The sequence below is a fragment of the Hippopotamus amphibius genome, chromosome 7, assembly GCF_030028045.1.
Source record: "Hippopotamus amphibius kiboko isolate mHipAmp2 chromosome 7, mHipAmp2.hap2, whole genome shotgun sequence".
Taxonomy (NCBI): domain Eukaryota; kingdom Metazoa; phylum Chordata; class Mammalia; order Artiodactyla; family Hippopotamidae; genus Hippopotamus; species Hippopotamus amphibius.
Genome location: NC_080192.1, coordinates 105,096,201 through 105,113,467, shown reverse-complemented (window position 1 = coordinate 105,113,467; position 17,267 = coordinate 105,096,201).

Sequence of the window (17,267 nt, the reverse complement as noted above, 5' to 3'; positions counted from 1 at the left end):
CTGCCAGATTCAGGATAGCATTGCAGGAGAGCAGTGCAGGGTTCACTTCATAACCTAAAAGTAATGCTAAGTAATGATGCTATCACAAACATGAATATCTTAAATCCACAATATCTGTATTTGGGTAGCAGTAAGAAACAGAGTTTGGTTTAATTGTTTGGAGTTTGGTTTTCTGAGTGACTCAATAATAAAACAGTCTTCTATGACTTGAGTTTTCTTTCTAAAGTTCTAGAAAACAGTGTGTAAACCAAGGATAATTCATTTATATTTCTTACACCTTGTGTCTATCTTTAATGTTGTAAAATGGTCCACAAGTTAAAATAAAAGCAATTAAAAGTAAAATTACATGTCACTTTGTGCAGTTACTATGTGTACATATGAACAGCTATCGGCTGGCTCTTTTGTGGCACTGGCTAACTGATACTCTTAATTCATCATTCCTCACAAAAGCCCTGCTCTGTATAAAAGATAGTCACTGAGCATGGTTATTTATGTAGAGACAGTTTTATAGAATATGAAACAGCGGGCTAGAACACCAGCTGTTGAGTGCCAGCCAAGTGCATAGAACTCTTCTGTACTTTATTTGCTTTTTCTGTTTAGATTCATTAATTTATCACCTTACTGTATGAAATTTATCCCTCTTTCACAACTTATTTTAATAGTTTTATTTCTCAAATGTGGTGTAATTCCATTCTTAATGTTTTTTAAAGTTTAAAGTTTTAAATCTCTACATATCTCTGTTCTCTAGTTTGATATGATATTAGTAATTGGAAGATTCTAAATATAACCAGCAGACAAAACAGTCATGACCTCAATGAGAGGGGTCTATAGTTAGAAATGAGAAGCTTTAATATTCTAAAACATAACTGGGTAAAGTAGTACAGTTTTGTTCCCCTGTTTCTCTCCCAGGTCCCAGAGGTATTTATAGAATTTTTACGGTGGACATTGTATTTTCCGAAATTCTGTCCAGAGGCCAAGAGGTGACTTTGTTGACCTCTAGAAAACTCATTCTGCTGTAACAATAAGGTTGTAAAGAGAAAATTAATAGTATTCTAATAGCTTTAAATATTCCAAAATTTTCTCAAGAATTATGTTAATCTACACAAATTTGATGTCATTTTGTGATTTATGCTTGTCTTTATGGTGCAGCTGATGTGGCATTAGTGGAATTTCATTATGCAGTGAATAGTTATTTTGATGAAGAAAATGATTAAATTTAATTTCAACCTAATATTACATTATATAATAGTATTTTCACTGTTGGATGTTAATATAAACAAAATCCTTCCTAGTGTTGTGAGCCGAGAAATGTGTTTTGAAAGCATAATAAAAACTAAAAATTTATCTTTTTTTTTAAAGAAGTACATGGAATTTTTTTTAAGAACTTGATGAGGCTATACTTTATTTTAATTATTTATTTATTTATTTATTGCACTGGGTCTTTGTTGCTGCATGTGGCCTTTCTCTAGTTGTGGTGAGCAGGGGCTACTCTTCATTGTGGTGAGCAGGGGCTACTCTTCATTGTGGTACATGGGCTTTTCATTGCAGCAGCTTCTCCTGTTGTGGAGAATGGGCTCCAGGTGCTCGGGCTTCAGTAGTTGTGGCTTGTGGGCTCTAGAACACAGGCTCAGTTGTTGTGGCGCACGAGTTTAGTTGCTCTGTGGCAGGTAGGATCTTCCTGGACCAGGGCTCAAACCCGTTTCCCCTGCATTGTCAGGCAGATTCTTAACCACTGCACCACCAGGGAAGTCTCCCAAAAAGATAAATTCTAAAAACAAAGAGTAAGAGGAGATTTTTGAGAGGTTATAAGCATATATGACTTCAGTGTGTTGCTGATTCAGGAATGTTAACGTGGTTTGATTGTGTTTTGTGCGATCTATTACTTTGACTATATTATAATATATTACAATAACATGCAATTAAATACATGTAGATAGCATAGGGCAACCCCATTCATTCTTCCTATTCCAGGTCTGTCCCAGCAAAATGCTGAACATCACTAATTATTAGAGAAATGCAAATCAAAAATGCAGTGAGGTGTCACTCACACCAGTTGGAATGGCCATCATCAAAAAGTCTACAATTAATAAATGCAAGAGAGGGTGTAGAGAAAAAGGAGCCCTCCTGCGCTTTTGTTGGGAAAGTAAATTGGTACAGCCTCTATGGAGAAGAGTATAGAGGTTCCTTAAAAAACTAAAAATAATGCTACCAGAGCATCCCACAATCCTACTACTGGGTATATATCTGGAGAAAACCATAATTCAAAAAGAAACGTGCACCCTAATGTTCATTGCAGCACTATTAATCACAGCAAAAATATGGAAGCAAGCGACAGAGGAATGGATAAAGAAGATATGGTACATATACACAATGGAATATTACTCTGCCATAAAAAATAATGAACTAATGCCATTTGCAGCAACATGGATGGATGTAGAGATTCTCATACTAAGTGAAGTAAGCCAGACAAAGACAAATATGATATCACTTGTATGTAGAATATAAAAAATGTGATACAAATGAACTTATATACAAAACAGAAATATGGTTTATTAATTATAACAGATGTGAAATACTAATATAACATGTATCATAGAAGAATTGAGTGTAGAGTATATGGGAACTCTACATTATCTTTGAACTTTTTCTGTAAATTTATATTTTTCTGAAAAATAAAGTGCATTTTTAAAAATTAAAATCAGGGTGTAAATTTCTACAAAATAAAAGCTCACTAGGTTTCTGATTTTGATTGACTTAAATTTATAGATCAACTTGGGGAGAAGAGGAATCATCATAATATTTAGACTTCTAATTCAGGAGCATAATTTATTTATCAATTTATTTGTCTTCTTTGATTTTTCTCACTAGTGTTTTGTAATTTTCAGCATACAAATGGTGCATATAATTTGATACATTTATACTATCAACTTAATGTTTTTGATACTATTGTAAATGGCACTTTTTGTTTATCTCAATTTCCAATAACTTGATTTTAGTATATAGAAATATAACTGATTTTGACATACTGTCCTTGTATCTGAAACCATGCTGTGCTTACTGATTAGTTTTAGGTGGATTTTGGAAAGACTTTGGAAGTTTCTATGCAGACAATTATGTCATTTTGCAAAAAAACATAGTTTTGTTTTACATTTCAAGAAAAAAAAATAAAACAACCAGAAATAGACCCACAGGTATAGAAAACACACTTACAGTTACCAAAGGGGAAAGGGGGTGGGGAGGGATAAATTAGGAGTTTGAGATTAAAGTATACACCCTGCTATAAATAAAACAGATAACCAACAAGGACCTACTGTATAGCACAGGCAACTATACTCAATATTTTGTAATAACCTATAAGGGAAAATAATCTGGAAAAAAATAGATATATATGTATGTATAGCTGAATCACTTTGCTGTACACCTAGAACTAATACAACATTGTAAATCAACTATACTTTAAAAAAAGAAAAAAATAAGTAAAATGAAGATTAAAAAAAAGGATTCCTAAGAAAAATGAGGAATTCAACTGAGTTCTAGTCTTGGGTCCACATAATGTAAATATGTCCAACTCTGAATGTTTATGGCAACTGTAATTATATCTGAGTAATAACAATTTCACCCTCTATCCATTCACCTCGAATTACAGCTTTGTACACACACAACGTCTACTCCCTTATTCTACACAAGAAGCAGAGAAAATTTATAGAAAATTGTATATACACACACCTTATGTAAAACGCTAGTTCTTTTGATATTTTAGAGTTGCCATGGTGATCTGTGGTGGTTTCTTGAATAATTTTCCTAAGGATGACAATAAAAGAGGTGTGATGTCTTTAACTAATTGCTGATACCAGTTGGGAACAATTTCTTCTATTTCTGGGGAGAACATAGGCTCAAGGCTAATTTTTCATCCAGGTGGTAAATGTTGATAACATGCTTGACCGTCATATGTACATAGTTGTTAAGCCACCAAAAAAACCTACATTGATCAGACTGATGTATGCTTGCTCAGTAGAATTCTATGGGGGCTTATTTCTTTCTGTAACATGGATGTAGTAGGACTATAGGCCCAGGAGTAACTATATAACTGTTAGGTAGGAAACCCTAGTCAAACTTTTGTCTATGTAAAGTCTCATTTCATCTCTCGTAAAATAAGAAAGGGAGGCTAGTTCTCAAAAGTATTCTATCTCTAATATTCTATAATATGCATGGCTCTCTAGCTGAGTTGATTTCAGTACTGAAAACATTGCAGAGTTTAGGGCAACTCCGTTCATCTAACAAATACTGAGTCTGTACTATGTGCAAAGCTTTGTCCTAGGCATTGCAGATACTATGGTACATAAAAGGATGAGATGCCTGACCTCATAGAGGTAACATTCTAGGGAGGGGATAAGGACAAACATGTAAATACACATTATACAAGTTAGTTACTGATTGTGTTGAGTGCCACAAAGTTAACAGAGCAACAAGCAGAGCATAGAGTAGCTCTCTTTAGCTAAGGTAGTGAGAAGGCCTGTCAGAGGAAGAGCCATTTAATGTGCGATCAGAAGGATAAGAATAAGCTAAAGGAAGTGGTTTTCAAGCAGAGGCAGTAAGTGCAGTCTCAAAGGTTTAAATGTGCCCTGTGTGGCTGGAAAACAGAAGGAAGCTGTGCCCTCAGGTGCAGTGAGCCAGGGAGGTGGGATATGAAAAGAAAATGAGGAGGCAGGCAGAAATGCATTGCAGGCAACGCTGTGCATCTGAACTGCAACAAGGACTTAGGCTGTTATTCTAAGAGCAGTGGAGGCCATCTAGGGATTTTAAGCATGGCAGTAGTTTGCTTACATTTAACTGTTTTAAAGATCAATCTGGCTTTTCTGTAGAGAATGCCTTCCTTAAGTTTTTATGTTAAATGGCTTTGGGCCCAATCACTTACAGAGATCTTAGTAAAATACCTCTTATAGTTATTGCTTCAAACCCTCTACTTTACATAGAAAGAGAGGATTGAGCAAATTCCACAAAACCCTAATACAGGAAGAAGAGTAAATAAAACAAATAGTATGAAATTTTGTGTATATGTGTGTGTGTTTAAGTGACTTTCCCGGCCAGAACATCTGTTTTTTTCTGAAGAGAGGGAAGAGAGGGGCTCAATAATTTTAGCAAAATCAAGGAGTATTTTCAACTCAGTTTTGGTTTCTGAAATGGGTTGAGAAGTACCAAACATCAGTAGTGTCTTTCAGTGCAATAGGTCAGCATTAGTCTTCCTGCAATTTAGAAGCACCCTGGGTCCCATACCTTGAGCTTCAATTTTGCAAGGTGCTTCCTCGGGGCCTGAGTTGTTGAGGGATTCCAACTTCATCTGAATGTGACACTGGCCCCAGTGCAATTAGGGTCACCCAGCAGAGAAGAATGCACGCACGTGTGCACACACACACACAAACAAGTATGTGCACAGCTAGCTATTTTTATCTATCAAATTTTAAAGGTCAAGCCAAGTTTTTGTCCACCCCTGCCCACCACTCCCACTTTCCTGGATTCCACTAATTCCCCCTCCTATTGATTTCAGGCACCCTGCAGAGATGGAGTTTTATTTCCCTAACTCACCTGAAGATAGGTCTTTTCTTTTATATTTTAGATGTATTCAGATTCCTTTTACTCATGAGCGTTTGACAAATATTAAATGTGTTAGAAACAATTGTTCATTGGATGCTTCGAAAGTTATGAAATGAATCAATAGACATGACATTTGATTAGCAGAAATTAGTAATTTCTACTCACAATTTTGCATCTGGCAATTGATAATAATTTCTACTATTTTAATACTATTCGATCTCAAGCTTACAACATTTTATCTGAGGTGAATTGGTAGGGTTTCAAAACTTCACATTTCACAGATTTTAGAACGTGGAGATTTACTTGAATTTCCAAGGCCACAGATAAGTATTTTAGAGAGCCCAGGCCCCCTGTTGTTAGTACTGTGCTCTTGTGATCACACACCAAAAAAGTAAAACTGCTCCTAAATTGGTTTTCTTCCCTTCTAGAGGTTGAAAGTGCCTGGGACTTAGGAAAATGATTATTTATCTCACATTCTGATAGCACGTTGCTGCCATTCCTTTTTTTTTTTTTTTTTTTTTAATTTATTTTATTGGCTGTGTTGGGTCTTTTTTGCTGTGCGCGGGCTTTCCTTTTAGTTGCGGTGAGTGGGGGCTACTCTTTGTTGTGGTGCGCGGGCTGCTCATTGCCGTAGCTTCTCTTGTTGCGGAGCACGGGCTCTAGGTGCGTGGGCTTCAGTAGTTGCAGCACATGGGCTCAATAGTTGTGGCTCACGGGCTCTAAAGCACAGGCTCAATAGTTGTGGCGCACAGGCTTAGTTGATCCGTGGCATGTGGGATCTTCCTGGAGCAGGGATCAAACCCATGTCCCCTGCATTGGCAGCAGAATTCTCAACCACTGCGCCACCTAGGAAGCCCCTGTTGCTGCCATTCTTATGATTTACTATGAAATGGAGAAAACATTGCCAACCAAGCATGTCAAAGCCATATCTAATTATACATCCCATTTGCTCTTCAGAGCATGGCTCCTGGTGTATATGTACATATGCAGTTTCTATTGTAGCAATAAAATAAAATAAGCCAACTTGGCTCTTTTACTTATTGAAGCCCTTTAAATGTATGCAACCTCTGGGATAAATCAAATGTTTCCCTGGATATTTGGATTATAGACATTCTTTGGATGACAGGATCCTCAGACTTCAACAAGAAAATAAAGAGGCACAAAATAAGGAATGGTTTCTTACTGATGCTTTATTCTCACTGTCTCTCTAGAGCCCCACATTCATCGCATGTCTGTCTTCAGAACTGGATTCTATCTAGATTTATAGAGAGGCTTTTTCCATTGAGATGCCTAAAAGAATACCACTAGCAGTATTGTGTCCAACCTGTGTGTTTTGCAAGTACAATGCAAGGGTAAGAGTTCTCTCTTATTATTTTTTAAAATTTTACCTCATCAATTATTCTTATTTGGCAAAGCAATCTCCTTGATATGGGAGGCTTCTTGAGACCAATATTACAGAGTAGAAAATGATAGAAATTAAGAAGTTTGTGTCAACAAATACTCTGTTGCAGACTCAGATGTCAGCTACTGATTATGAAAATAAAAGCATATTGGATGTGTTTATGGGCAATTCTTCAGTGTATCTGGTGTATTCAAAAGACTTCTGTGCACAGGGATGGAGAGCAAAGCCTGCTATCACTGTGGCTTTATTTTATGCTCGGTACCCGCTATTTAGCCTACAATGGTGCTTCGCCTTTTACTGTTTTATTGCTTTGCTACTGAGCATTATGCATTAGCACTTCAGCAGGGAAATTTAAAGAGTGTTATTCTATTTATTCTAAGTGTCATATAATTATGAATTGATTTACTAGCTATTGTAATGCTACAAATGATAATTAATTTATTTGCATAATATGTAGTTTCATAGAAGTTCAATTACAATAAAGCATTTGCTAAATGTACCATGATAATAGTATTTCCAGAGAGAGTGGGAGTCTGAGGCTGGAACCTCTTTAATTTGTCAGTGTGTGGTCGCCATCATGGGCAATCCCTTCATTTCAAGATGGAAGGGAGCTTTTGTTAACCCTGTGAGTCACTTATCTACATTTTTTTCTTATTTTAAAATATGATTATCAGTATCTTTGAAATATGCTAAAAAATCATGTAAAGTTGAGGATACTGATTAGGTTAATAGCCAAAATCCCTTGAGTCAAAACTGGAATAGAGATAGATAATTCCTTTCCATTTTGCCTGAACAATAAGCTAGCAGGGTTCGGTCCTAGACTTTGTACCCATGCCAGCTTCCCATGGCTTAATGCACTCCCTCCCTCAGTTAGGACATGGAGGAATGGAAGGTGGGAGACTGTAAATCCCCACTGACTGGGAACACAAATTGGCACTGGGAGAGGGTTCCAGGTGCAAGTTCCAGCTTCCCAGACAGTAGCTCTAAGCAGATGGCACAAAAAGCCAGACTGTTCTTGGATCAAAGTGTTCTGAATATTTCTCCGCTAAAGAGAATGCTTTTCCACACTTGCAAAGGAAGGATTCCTCTTCTGATTTATGGATGCGTCTTGCATATCCAGCTGAGTACCTTGGCCCCAACTTGCCTCTCAGGGAAGGAGGGAAGATGCAGAACCAGTGTGCTCTTGTTTTGCTGGCAAAATCTTGTTAGTTTTTCCTTTCCAAGAAAAGTCTATTCCTCCAAACATACCATGTGATGGAATGGACAATGTCCTGAACTGTGATGAAAGACAGATTGTGACATAGATAGGAACTATTTTGCACAACAGTAGTGAATTCTACTGATGTGACAATTTATTTATTGTATTTATTGCTTGTCTCTACCTTCTGCAATCAAAGCTCCATATGGGCAGGAATCATTTTACCGTGTTTCATAGGCATGGTATATTGTCTATTTATTTTCATTCATGTCAAAGCATTTTCTAATTTTCCTAGTGATTCTCTCTTTGATCCATTGGTTATTTAGAAGTGCAATGTTTAATTTCCGCATATTTGTGACTTGTCCATATTTCTCTTTGCTATTGATTTCTAATTTTTTACATATTGATCAGAGAACATACTTTGTATGCTTTCCATCTTTTAAAATATGTTAAGACTTGTTTCGTGGGGTGGTAAAAGGTCTGTCTTAGAAAATGTTTCATGTGCAGTTGAGAATACGTATTTTGCTACTGTATGGAGTGTTATGTAGATGTCTGTTGGTTTACAGTGTTGAGTTCTTGATCCTCTGGCTAGTTGTTCTATCCATTATTGAAAATGAAATATTGACATTACCAAATACTATTATTGAATTGTCTTTTCTTTAAAATTCTGTCAGATTTTTATTATATTTTGAAGCTCTGCAGTTAAGTCCATATATGTTTATAATTGTTATGTTTTCTTGATGGAGTTACACTTTTATCATTATGAAATATTTTTCTTTTTCTCTAGGAGCATTTTTTTTTCTTAAACACTATGTTGTCTGGTATGAGCTTAACCACTCCAGATCTCTTTTTTTACTGTTTATTCAGCATATAAGTTCCATTCATCTACCGTTGAATCATTTTTAAAATCCATTCTTCTAATCTCTGCCTTTTAATTGGAGTGTTTAACTTATTTCCATTTAAATAAATTATTAATAAGGTATAATTTACATCTTTCATTTTGCTATTTGTTCTTTACATGTCATGAATTTTTGTTTCTGTACTCTATTAATGCCTTGATTTGTACTAAAGAGATGATTTTTAGTGCATCATTTTAATTGCTTTGTTTTGCATTTGCTATATTTAAAAAAAGTTTTTGTGACTACTCAAAATATTATGATTAATAGTGTATGATAATGTACACTAAAAATATAATATATATGTATTTTTTGTTTATAATCTTCTTTCCTCCTGTCTGATTTAAAAGAAAACTACATAAAAGCAATAATTATCAATCTCTGTTGATGGGCACACAATTTATATAAATGGAATCTGTGGCAATAGCAGCATAAAGGAAGGAGAGGTCAGAGCTGTACAGGAGCTCTGTGCGACTGCCCCAGCACGCCTTCAACACTCCAGCGGGAAGGTTACAATTCTGCCTTAGCTTTTACTTCCTTTTTGCACAGAGCCTCACGGTTAGTCTGACTTGAGAGTTTAGGGCCTTCCTAGGTCCTTTTAGGGCATACACATAGCCCATACACAAGGACTTCTAGATTCCTAAGTATGTACCAGAGCTTTGTAAAGCACCTTGTGGACATCTAAACTTCCAGACAATTCTATTGTTCTCATTGATTTTATGGGCATCAGGTTTTCAGAGATCTTAACCCCACCATTCCTGCTGATATTCAGTATTTCAACCTTTAATCAAATGATTGTGCCACATAATTGCTTAGGTAATCCCTTCCCCCCCCCCACTGAATGGCAAAATTACTAGAATGACTTTTTTTTTATAGTTCGACTAAGATATATACTGCATCTTGACATCTAAGCTCAAAGTAAATGATGGTTTAGTATACACAAGTTTTACGGAGACATTTCTATAAATGGAATGTAGAACCTACCTTCTGATTAAAGTTCCTTCATCTGCCCATTTATTGCAGTGGGCTTGCTTAAAGCTCAGAGTCTTTAATCTCATTTATTACAAGAACTAATTTGTGCATATAATGACCCTGCATTTGACTTATGGCTGCTTCATATCTTTCCTTTAAATAAAATGTCTTATATGTGGAAAATGCTCTGACTCTGAGTAGTTAAATTCCACAGCCATCAGCTGAAATTTAGTTATTCTCTGCAAATGAGATTTTTCCAGGTAAATCTTCATCATCCTCAGGAAATATCCCATCAGTCTCTTAGCATGTAACTGTATTCAATGAATTAGAAATAAATTTTAAATGTATTTTCATTAAAAGAAAGTATTGTGATGTTACCTTAATGATAATTTAGCCGGATCTGCATGCTAGAGGTAATGTTGTTACAGCAGAAGACTAACAAGGCTGACATTGCTTAATTTGTTTTAACTTGTCACCATTAGCTTTATTTTGTGATGGGTGACTATGCCACAGGAATTAAGTTGGACCTCATTCTCACGGCAGTAAATCTTTTTTAAGGAAGTGGGATGTAGCTAATTTCCTCTGACAAGGAAGCTGGGGGACATCTGAAAATATGTAATTAAGGTGGCACCCTTAATAGTAGCTCATATTCTATATTATAGTGGAAACTGAGAAATGGATTCATTACTGATGAAAATATTTATTGGTTATATATATATATATATATGATAAAATGCCTATATTTACTTCAGGGCTACAATTCCCCTACATATATGCTCCATTTGTCAACACAGCATGTGTGGTAATAAACTTGGGGTAGCACAGAATGGAGATTAACAGCAGGGTGACCATATATCATTGTTTGCTTGGGATCTTCTTAATTTACACCTATGTTCCCAGTTTAATTTTCAGCAGGGCCCCCTTCAACTCTCAAAATGATCTCAATTTGGATGATAAATTATTACATAGCTACCCTAGTTAAAAGCACAGTCTCTGAAACTGGCTTGTGTGGATACAAATCCATGTTCTTTTATTTTCTGCCTGTGTGAAATGTAATTTAGCTTCTCTATTTCTAAGTTTCCTAATCAATAAAATGGGGATGGCAATAGCATATGCCTGGTAGGGTTGTGAAAATTAAATGTATGTAAGGCTCTTGGAATAGTACCTGGCCCTCAGCATATGCCCTATATCAAATATAGAATCTCTTGCTCCACATAATGCAATTTCTAAGCCACATTCATTAAAAAGGTTTCTATTGCCCCATGATACCAACTTATTCCAAGCAAATGCTTTAAGGGAGAATAAAGACAGAGAAGGAAACACCATGAGCAAAATGCTATGAAATATAATGAATGAAGTTAGTAAGAAGAGCAAGATGTGAGCAATACTGAGCTATATCTCCCCCTCTAGGACAGAAACACTGTATATTAAAATATCAAAGCAGCAATAACTTTGTTATTAATTCACAAGTTTATATCTTTCTGGATCTGGTGTTATCACAGGCCACTCCAAATTTGCCAATATTATCTGAATACTATACAATATTATCTGAAAACCTTAAGAAATGAATAGCACTGTTTCTTCACTTGAAAACCTCTGAAGTGAGAGCTGTGCCTTCTGGTCCCTGGAGTACACAATTTGCATTCTACTGATTATAGTAATACCATTGTACTTAAAGCCTCCCCCTTTGGGTAAATGTAAATCTCTATCTATTTGATCCCTTGCAGGGAGCTGTTCATTTCAACAGAAAATACAAAAACAGTCTTTTACCTAAAACACACACACTCGGAATAGTTAACACAGGATTTGGAGGAATGTTATACAAGAGTCTTATTGCCTTGCCCAATCATAAGTGAAACAATACTAAATTGCGCTTTTTATTACCTTGTGTTGGAGAGATTTTTTGTGACTCATACATTCAGCTCACATTCTAAGGATGCAGGAGTGCCTGTGACAAGGCTTCAGTAACTTCTCTCTCTGATACATCAATGCCAGTCACGAACATGGCAGCAGACAACAGCAAGACCAACTCTGAATTGCAAACTGACAATGTGATTTTTCCCTTTAGAAGTAAAAAGGGAGCTCACTATGCTCATTAAAGACATAGTTTATAAGCTCACTGAGTGAAAGACAGTTTTTCAGGCAGATAGAACTCTAATTCAATAATTTACCTTGATTAAAAATTCACACAATAGACATTAGTGTTAATTCAAAAGAAATGGAGGAGGTGGAATTAAAACAGCTATAGAATGGTTTGATTTTATTTCCTTACCTAGTCTACTTAGGCATTCCTTAATTCCTTTTGTCGATAAGATTTAAATACAGTGGGAAAATTTTTTTCATCTTCGTGAGTCCGGAGGAAACTTGCTACCTAACAACAGTGAAAATAGCTGCAAATGGCCTCACCAGAGACATGTGTGGTGGATGGGACATGAAGTGGTGGGTGTCCTCACTGACAGGGCTTTGCACTTTGGGTAAATGGTGTCACAGAGAGCTTCGTTTGGAGATTCTGTCATTCCTCAGGTTGTGTAGAGTCCTGGGCTCTACTCTGTACTTTTCAGTGATAGCAGCAGTGGCCAGAGCAAGTATGTCAAGGAATCTGTGTACTAAGGAGTGTTGTGTAATAAAGGCGTCTAGCATACTGCTTCCTAAATTAACTGCTATTTGAAGAGAAGGACACTACTCCAAACAGAAGCAATTACCTTGCATGGCTCTGAGAGCTCCTGTAGAAGACATTAAGACAGCAATTGTGAATTAAGGATATCTGCTGGATGTCTTGGGATAGCCATGGGCACTGGGCAAATAGGGGACTCTATAAATATGAACAGTTTTAATTATCTCCTATGAGATAATGGTCTATTTACTGTTTCCACCAATGAACTGGCTGCTTGAGCCACTAACATTATGCAATAGGCCATCGCATTAATTTTACATTGGAAAAGCAGACCTAATAGTCAGAGGCAGTGAGGAAAGAATTAGGGGAAAAAATGACTGCATATATATAGAACTGTATAGACAAATGTGGTGGTCTTATAGAAACAGTTCTCATTTCCTCTCTCAGTTGAAAGAGTCATCAATTGATTGTCAAAGAAGTATGGTATTATGAATAAAAGCATGATGGTTGGATTTAGGATGTCCAGTTTTGCATCCCATACCCACCCTTAGCAGCTGTGTGATCTTTAGCAAGTTACTTAACCTCTCTGTACTTCAGTTTCCTTACCTGTAAAATGTGAACAACCCCAACTACACAGAAGTGTGAGCGTTTAATCTTGAATATTGCTTTAGATTATCCACATTAAACACTTAGAAAAGTACTAGGAACATTATAATATCCAAAAATTTAAATTTAATATTGTGACCAAGCTGGTTATAGAATATGCATGACTAATATGCCTTGACGATTACCTGTTGGTATGTACAGGTAGGTCAAACACTCCAATGTCAATGTTTCTAGACCCCTACTCCTTATATCAGCAATGTCAATTTTGCAGGGATTTCTGTTCTAGAGAATACCAAGAGTTAGATGGCATGGATAACTGTAAAACTGTAACTCTTACAGATTCTTTCAGGGGTGGAGGATGGCAGTCAGATTTTCTGTGGTGCCTAAGCCTACTGCCTCTGCCCATCCCTGCCTCCTTTCCTAGACACCTATCCTCGATCTCTTTACCCAGTGTCCTAGGATTGAGCAGTTCCTTCTCAGAGTATTTTGAGAGCATAGGTGTTGAATTCTAGTGACACAGTTCTCTGTTGCGAGGGTTCCTGTTCCCAGAGACCACATACTAAGAGCAAGTTAAATGTAGTCCATACTGTATTGATATTTGAAACTTCCCCTCCTCCCTCTGACTAGCTATGCCCTGATAATCTGTCTGGTTCATTCTACCACAATTATTCCTCTTCATTTCAGTCCGAAGAAGTCTTATATATTTTCTTTCAGCCCAGTCTCCTTCGGGGGTCTTTCGGTCCATCAAACTAGTCTGTGCATCTTTGAAAAACACTTAAGGACCAGTTGGAAACACGTAAGTCTTTCCAGTTAATCCCCTAGGACCCCCTGACAGCAGTTTCAGTATCCCTTAATATTTCGCAATCTTGGGAAGTAACCTGAAGATTCTAGCAGTTAGGGAATTAGTCTGCCCAGAGTACACAGAATACTTTTAAGTAGTTGCCTAACTCCGCTTGTCTGACTGAGATAATCTCATCTTTGGCCCACCACAAATATTTTGTATAAATGAAGCAAAAATAGTTTGTTCCATGAATAAACAAAGCAAAAATGGCGTGTTCCATGAGTTTGCTTGTGTAGGTGTAGCTGCACATTTTCTGTGGTATCCAAAATGGCTGAACCAAACAGAGAGAACTAGTGGTCCTGTGGCCAAACAATCACAGTCGGATATGCGCTGCCTCCTGGTGCATTCATGCAGCCTAAAGAGAGATGGAAGGAAGCCAGCAGTAAGCACACACTCTAATGGATAGCAAGCATGAAATACAGGTGACCATTGGAAGGAAAGACCCTGGGGAGGACTAATGAGGAAGAAATGGTAAATCTGTGAGAAGAAGCAACTGGGAGCTGTGGAATATCTGTTCCTGTCCCTTTCTATCAGTAGAGACATCTCTGTGCATAGTCAGGTAATGGAAACACTAAATGTATGGATGCAAGACATACGCATGTTTGTGAGTCATGAAAGTGTGTGCTTATACAGTTCACTGAAATTAATAAATGTGTAAATTAGAATGACATGTTAATTATTATTTTAATCTTTCTCCCTTTCAAAAATGGAATTTACTCATTTTAATGGCTATCATAAATGATCAGCTGGCTATCCTGTAGGAAAACTCTAATTTATACCTAGGAAATCCCTGAGGAAATTGAAGGTTTGTTCGTGCTAATGAAATTTACATAATAGCATTCTAAAAAAATAAAATAGCGTTTTTTAAAAATAATAATGACAAATACTGAATTGTCAAACTCTTTTAAAAAGTGATGATAATATTAATAATAATAATGATATTAACACCCTTTCTCTGTTTTTCCAAGAATAAATAATAAACTTTAATTCATGAAAAGGAAAGAATTGGATAATAATTTTAGTATATATTATCCTATTATCCTTTTTCCTAGGCTTTTTATGAGCCTCTCACATTTCTTTAATTCTAATATAAACAGTATATTTGGCAATTTAAGAATATCAGCCATTCAGCTGATACTCCAGAGGCAAGTCATAACCAGAATAGATTCAGACAGCATTTAGCCCAATGCCCTGTCTTTCTAGGTAAAGAAACCAGTTGAGGGAGAATACGAGACTTGCTTGAGGTAATCCGCTGAGATTGTTAGTACATCCCTCCCTCATTCCAAAAAGTAATTCACTCGTTAGAAGTTAAAAAAACAAACAAACAAAAAACCTGAATGTCCTGACTCATGGTCATGCACTAGAAATTGATTTTTTCTTTTTATCTTCACTGCTTCCAGACTGACCCATTTTAAGGATTAACACAAATGAAGACTGCTTATAGAGAGAAAATAATGTCCTCAAAGCTCATGCTACATGTGATTTCTACTTGATAATATCAAAGTATTTCTGCTTTCTTGAGCTATGCATCTAAGGAAATTAAATGTGATCAATTCCTCCCTGACTATACTTGTTTTTCTATGTGGTTGATTGCCAGTGATAATTAAATTACCAGTCATCACAGGGGAGGTCAGGGTAACCTGTTCTGCTATTCTGCGGTAATTTTCCTCTTTCTCATTCTCTCTATATGTTTAAGGACTAATGGTCTGAGTTCCTTTAATTCTTCCTTCTATTAGTCTACTGAAATCTAACTTTAAAATGTTAATGGCATCAAATCAGCTAATAAGATTTGTTATGTACCTATTAGGTGACAATTTCAGAATCATCTTTGATAAAATATATCTCTTTTTCTAGCCTTTCATGACCGGAGTCCAAATACTACTGAGGATCCTCTTGGGAAACTCTTTTAAATAAATTTCTTCTCCATTTCTACTATTATTACCTTAGACTGGCATTATTTTCTCTCACAACTAGTGATTTCCAAACTTGTTTATCTGATTCCCAGGTACTCTACCAGACTTACTAAATCTGAATGTCCAGAGGTTGAACCTGGTGATCTGTTTCTCTTAAAACATCTTTGTGCCATTTTGACATAGCCTATTTATATAAAAGCATGCAGTATTAAAGTAGTCTCCAAATTCTTCTTCTTCAAGATTTACCCAACACCAACTCATTCTTTACTTTCTGTTAGATATAGTGGGAGAATATCTAATGACCATAAAGCCTTATTCCTCATGCTTTTCCTTGTCCAGAAAATTTAGAAGGGTGCCATAGTATGTAGATGATAAATTATGAATTCCATAGCCAAAGATCTTTGGTCTTTAGTAATACCAGAACTTTTTATCCAGGCTTTTGTCCCACCTCTCTCCAGCAGAAGCTTTTTACTCATACTTCACATATTTGCCCAATATGTTGTCCCTACTGTGGCTCCCTACCTCTGTCACCTCTCACCTCTTCTCACTTTACCTTGTATACATCTCGTTCTTCCAACAAGATGTAAAACATAATTTATCTTTTAAAGACAGGAGTTGTATTTTATACTTTTCTTCATTTTAGGCCTTCTGAGCAAAAGTTATGGTTCAGTAAATCCTTGTTAAATGGTCGTAAGTGTGCTCCCAGGTCAAAAGTGTGTGGATTTGACTAACTAATGAGTCCTTCTCTATTATTCTTAAAATTTCTCAAACACTGATTTAATTCCTCATTTTGTCTTGGTACCCATAAAATTTGGGGCTCATCAACAAACGATGATAGAAGTGCTAATTATATAATGTCATATGTAAGTTTCTATAAATATGAACAGTTTCTAAATGAAATATAAAAGGGCATATCATCATTTGAACAAAAGTGGAAGGTAGGAACCCTATGTTTACTGTTTCCTTTTTTTTAAAAAAATCGAGCAATAGACCTGGGAAAGCACTGATTAATTAAAGAGTAAGCACTTGGCAGACAAAATAATAAAATGTTCTCTTAAAACCATGCCAATGGGAATTAGGTTCACTGATATGAAATGGACTCCTGGTAATGGCTAAAGTTTTGGTGAGATAAGCAAGTGAAAATAAACTTCTAATGTCCTTATGTTCCAGGGGTTGGCAGAGCCAAAAACCAGTGTTCGCCAGCTTGACTTGTAAAAATGACTTTTCAGTATA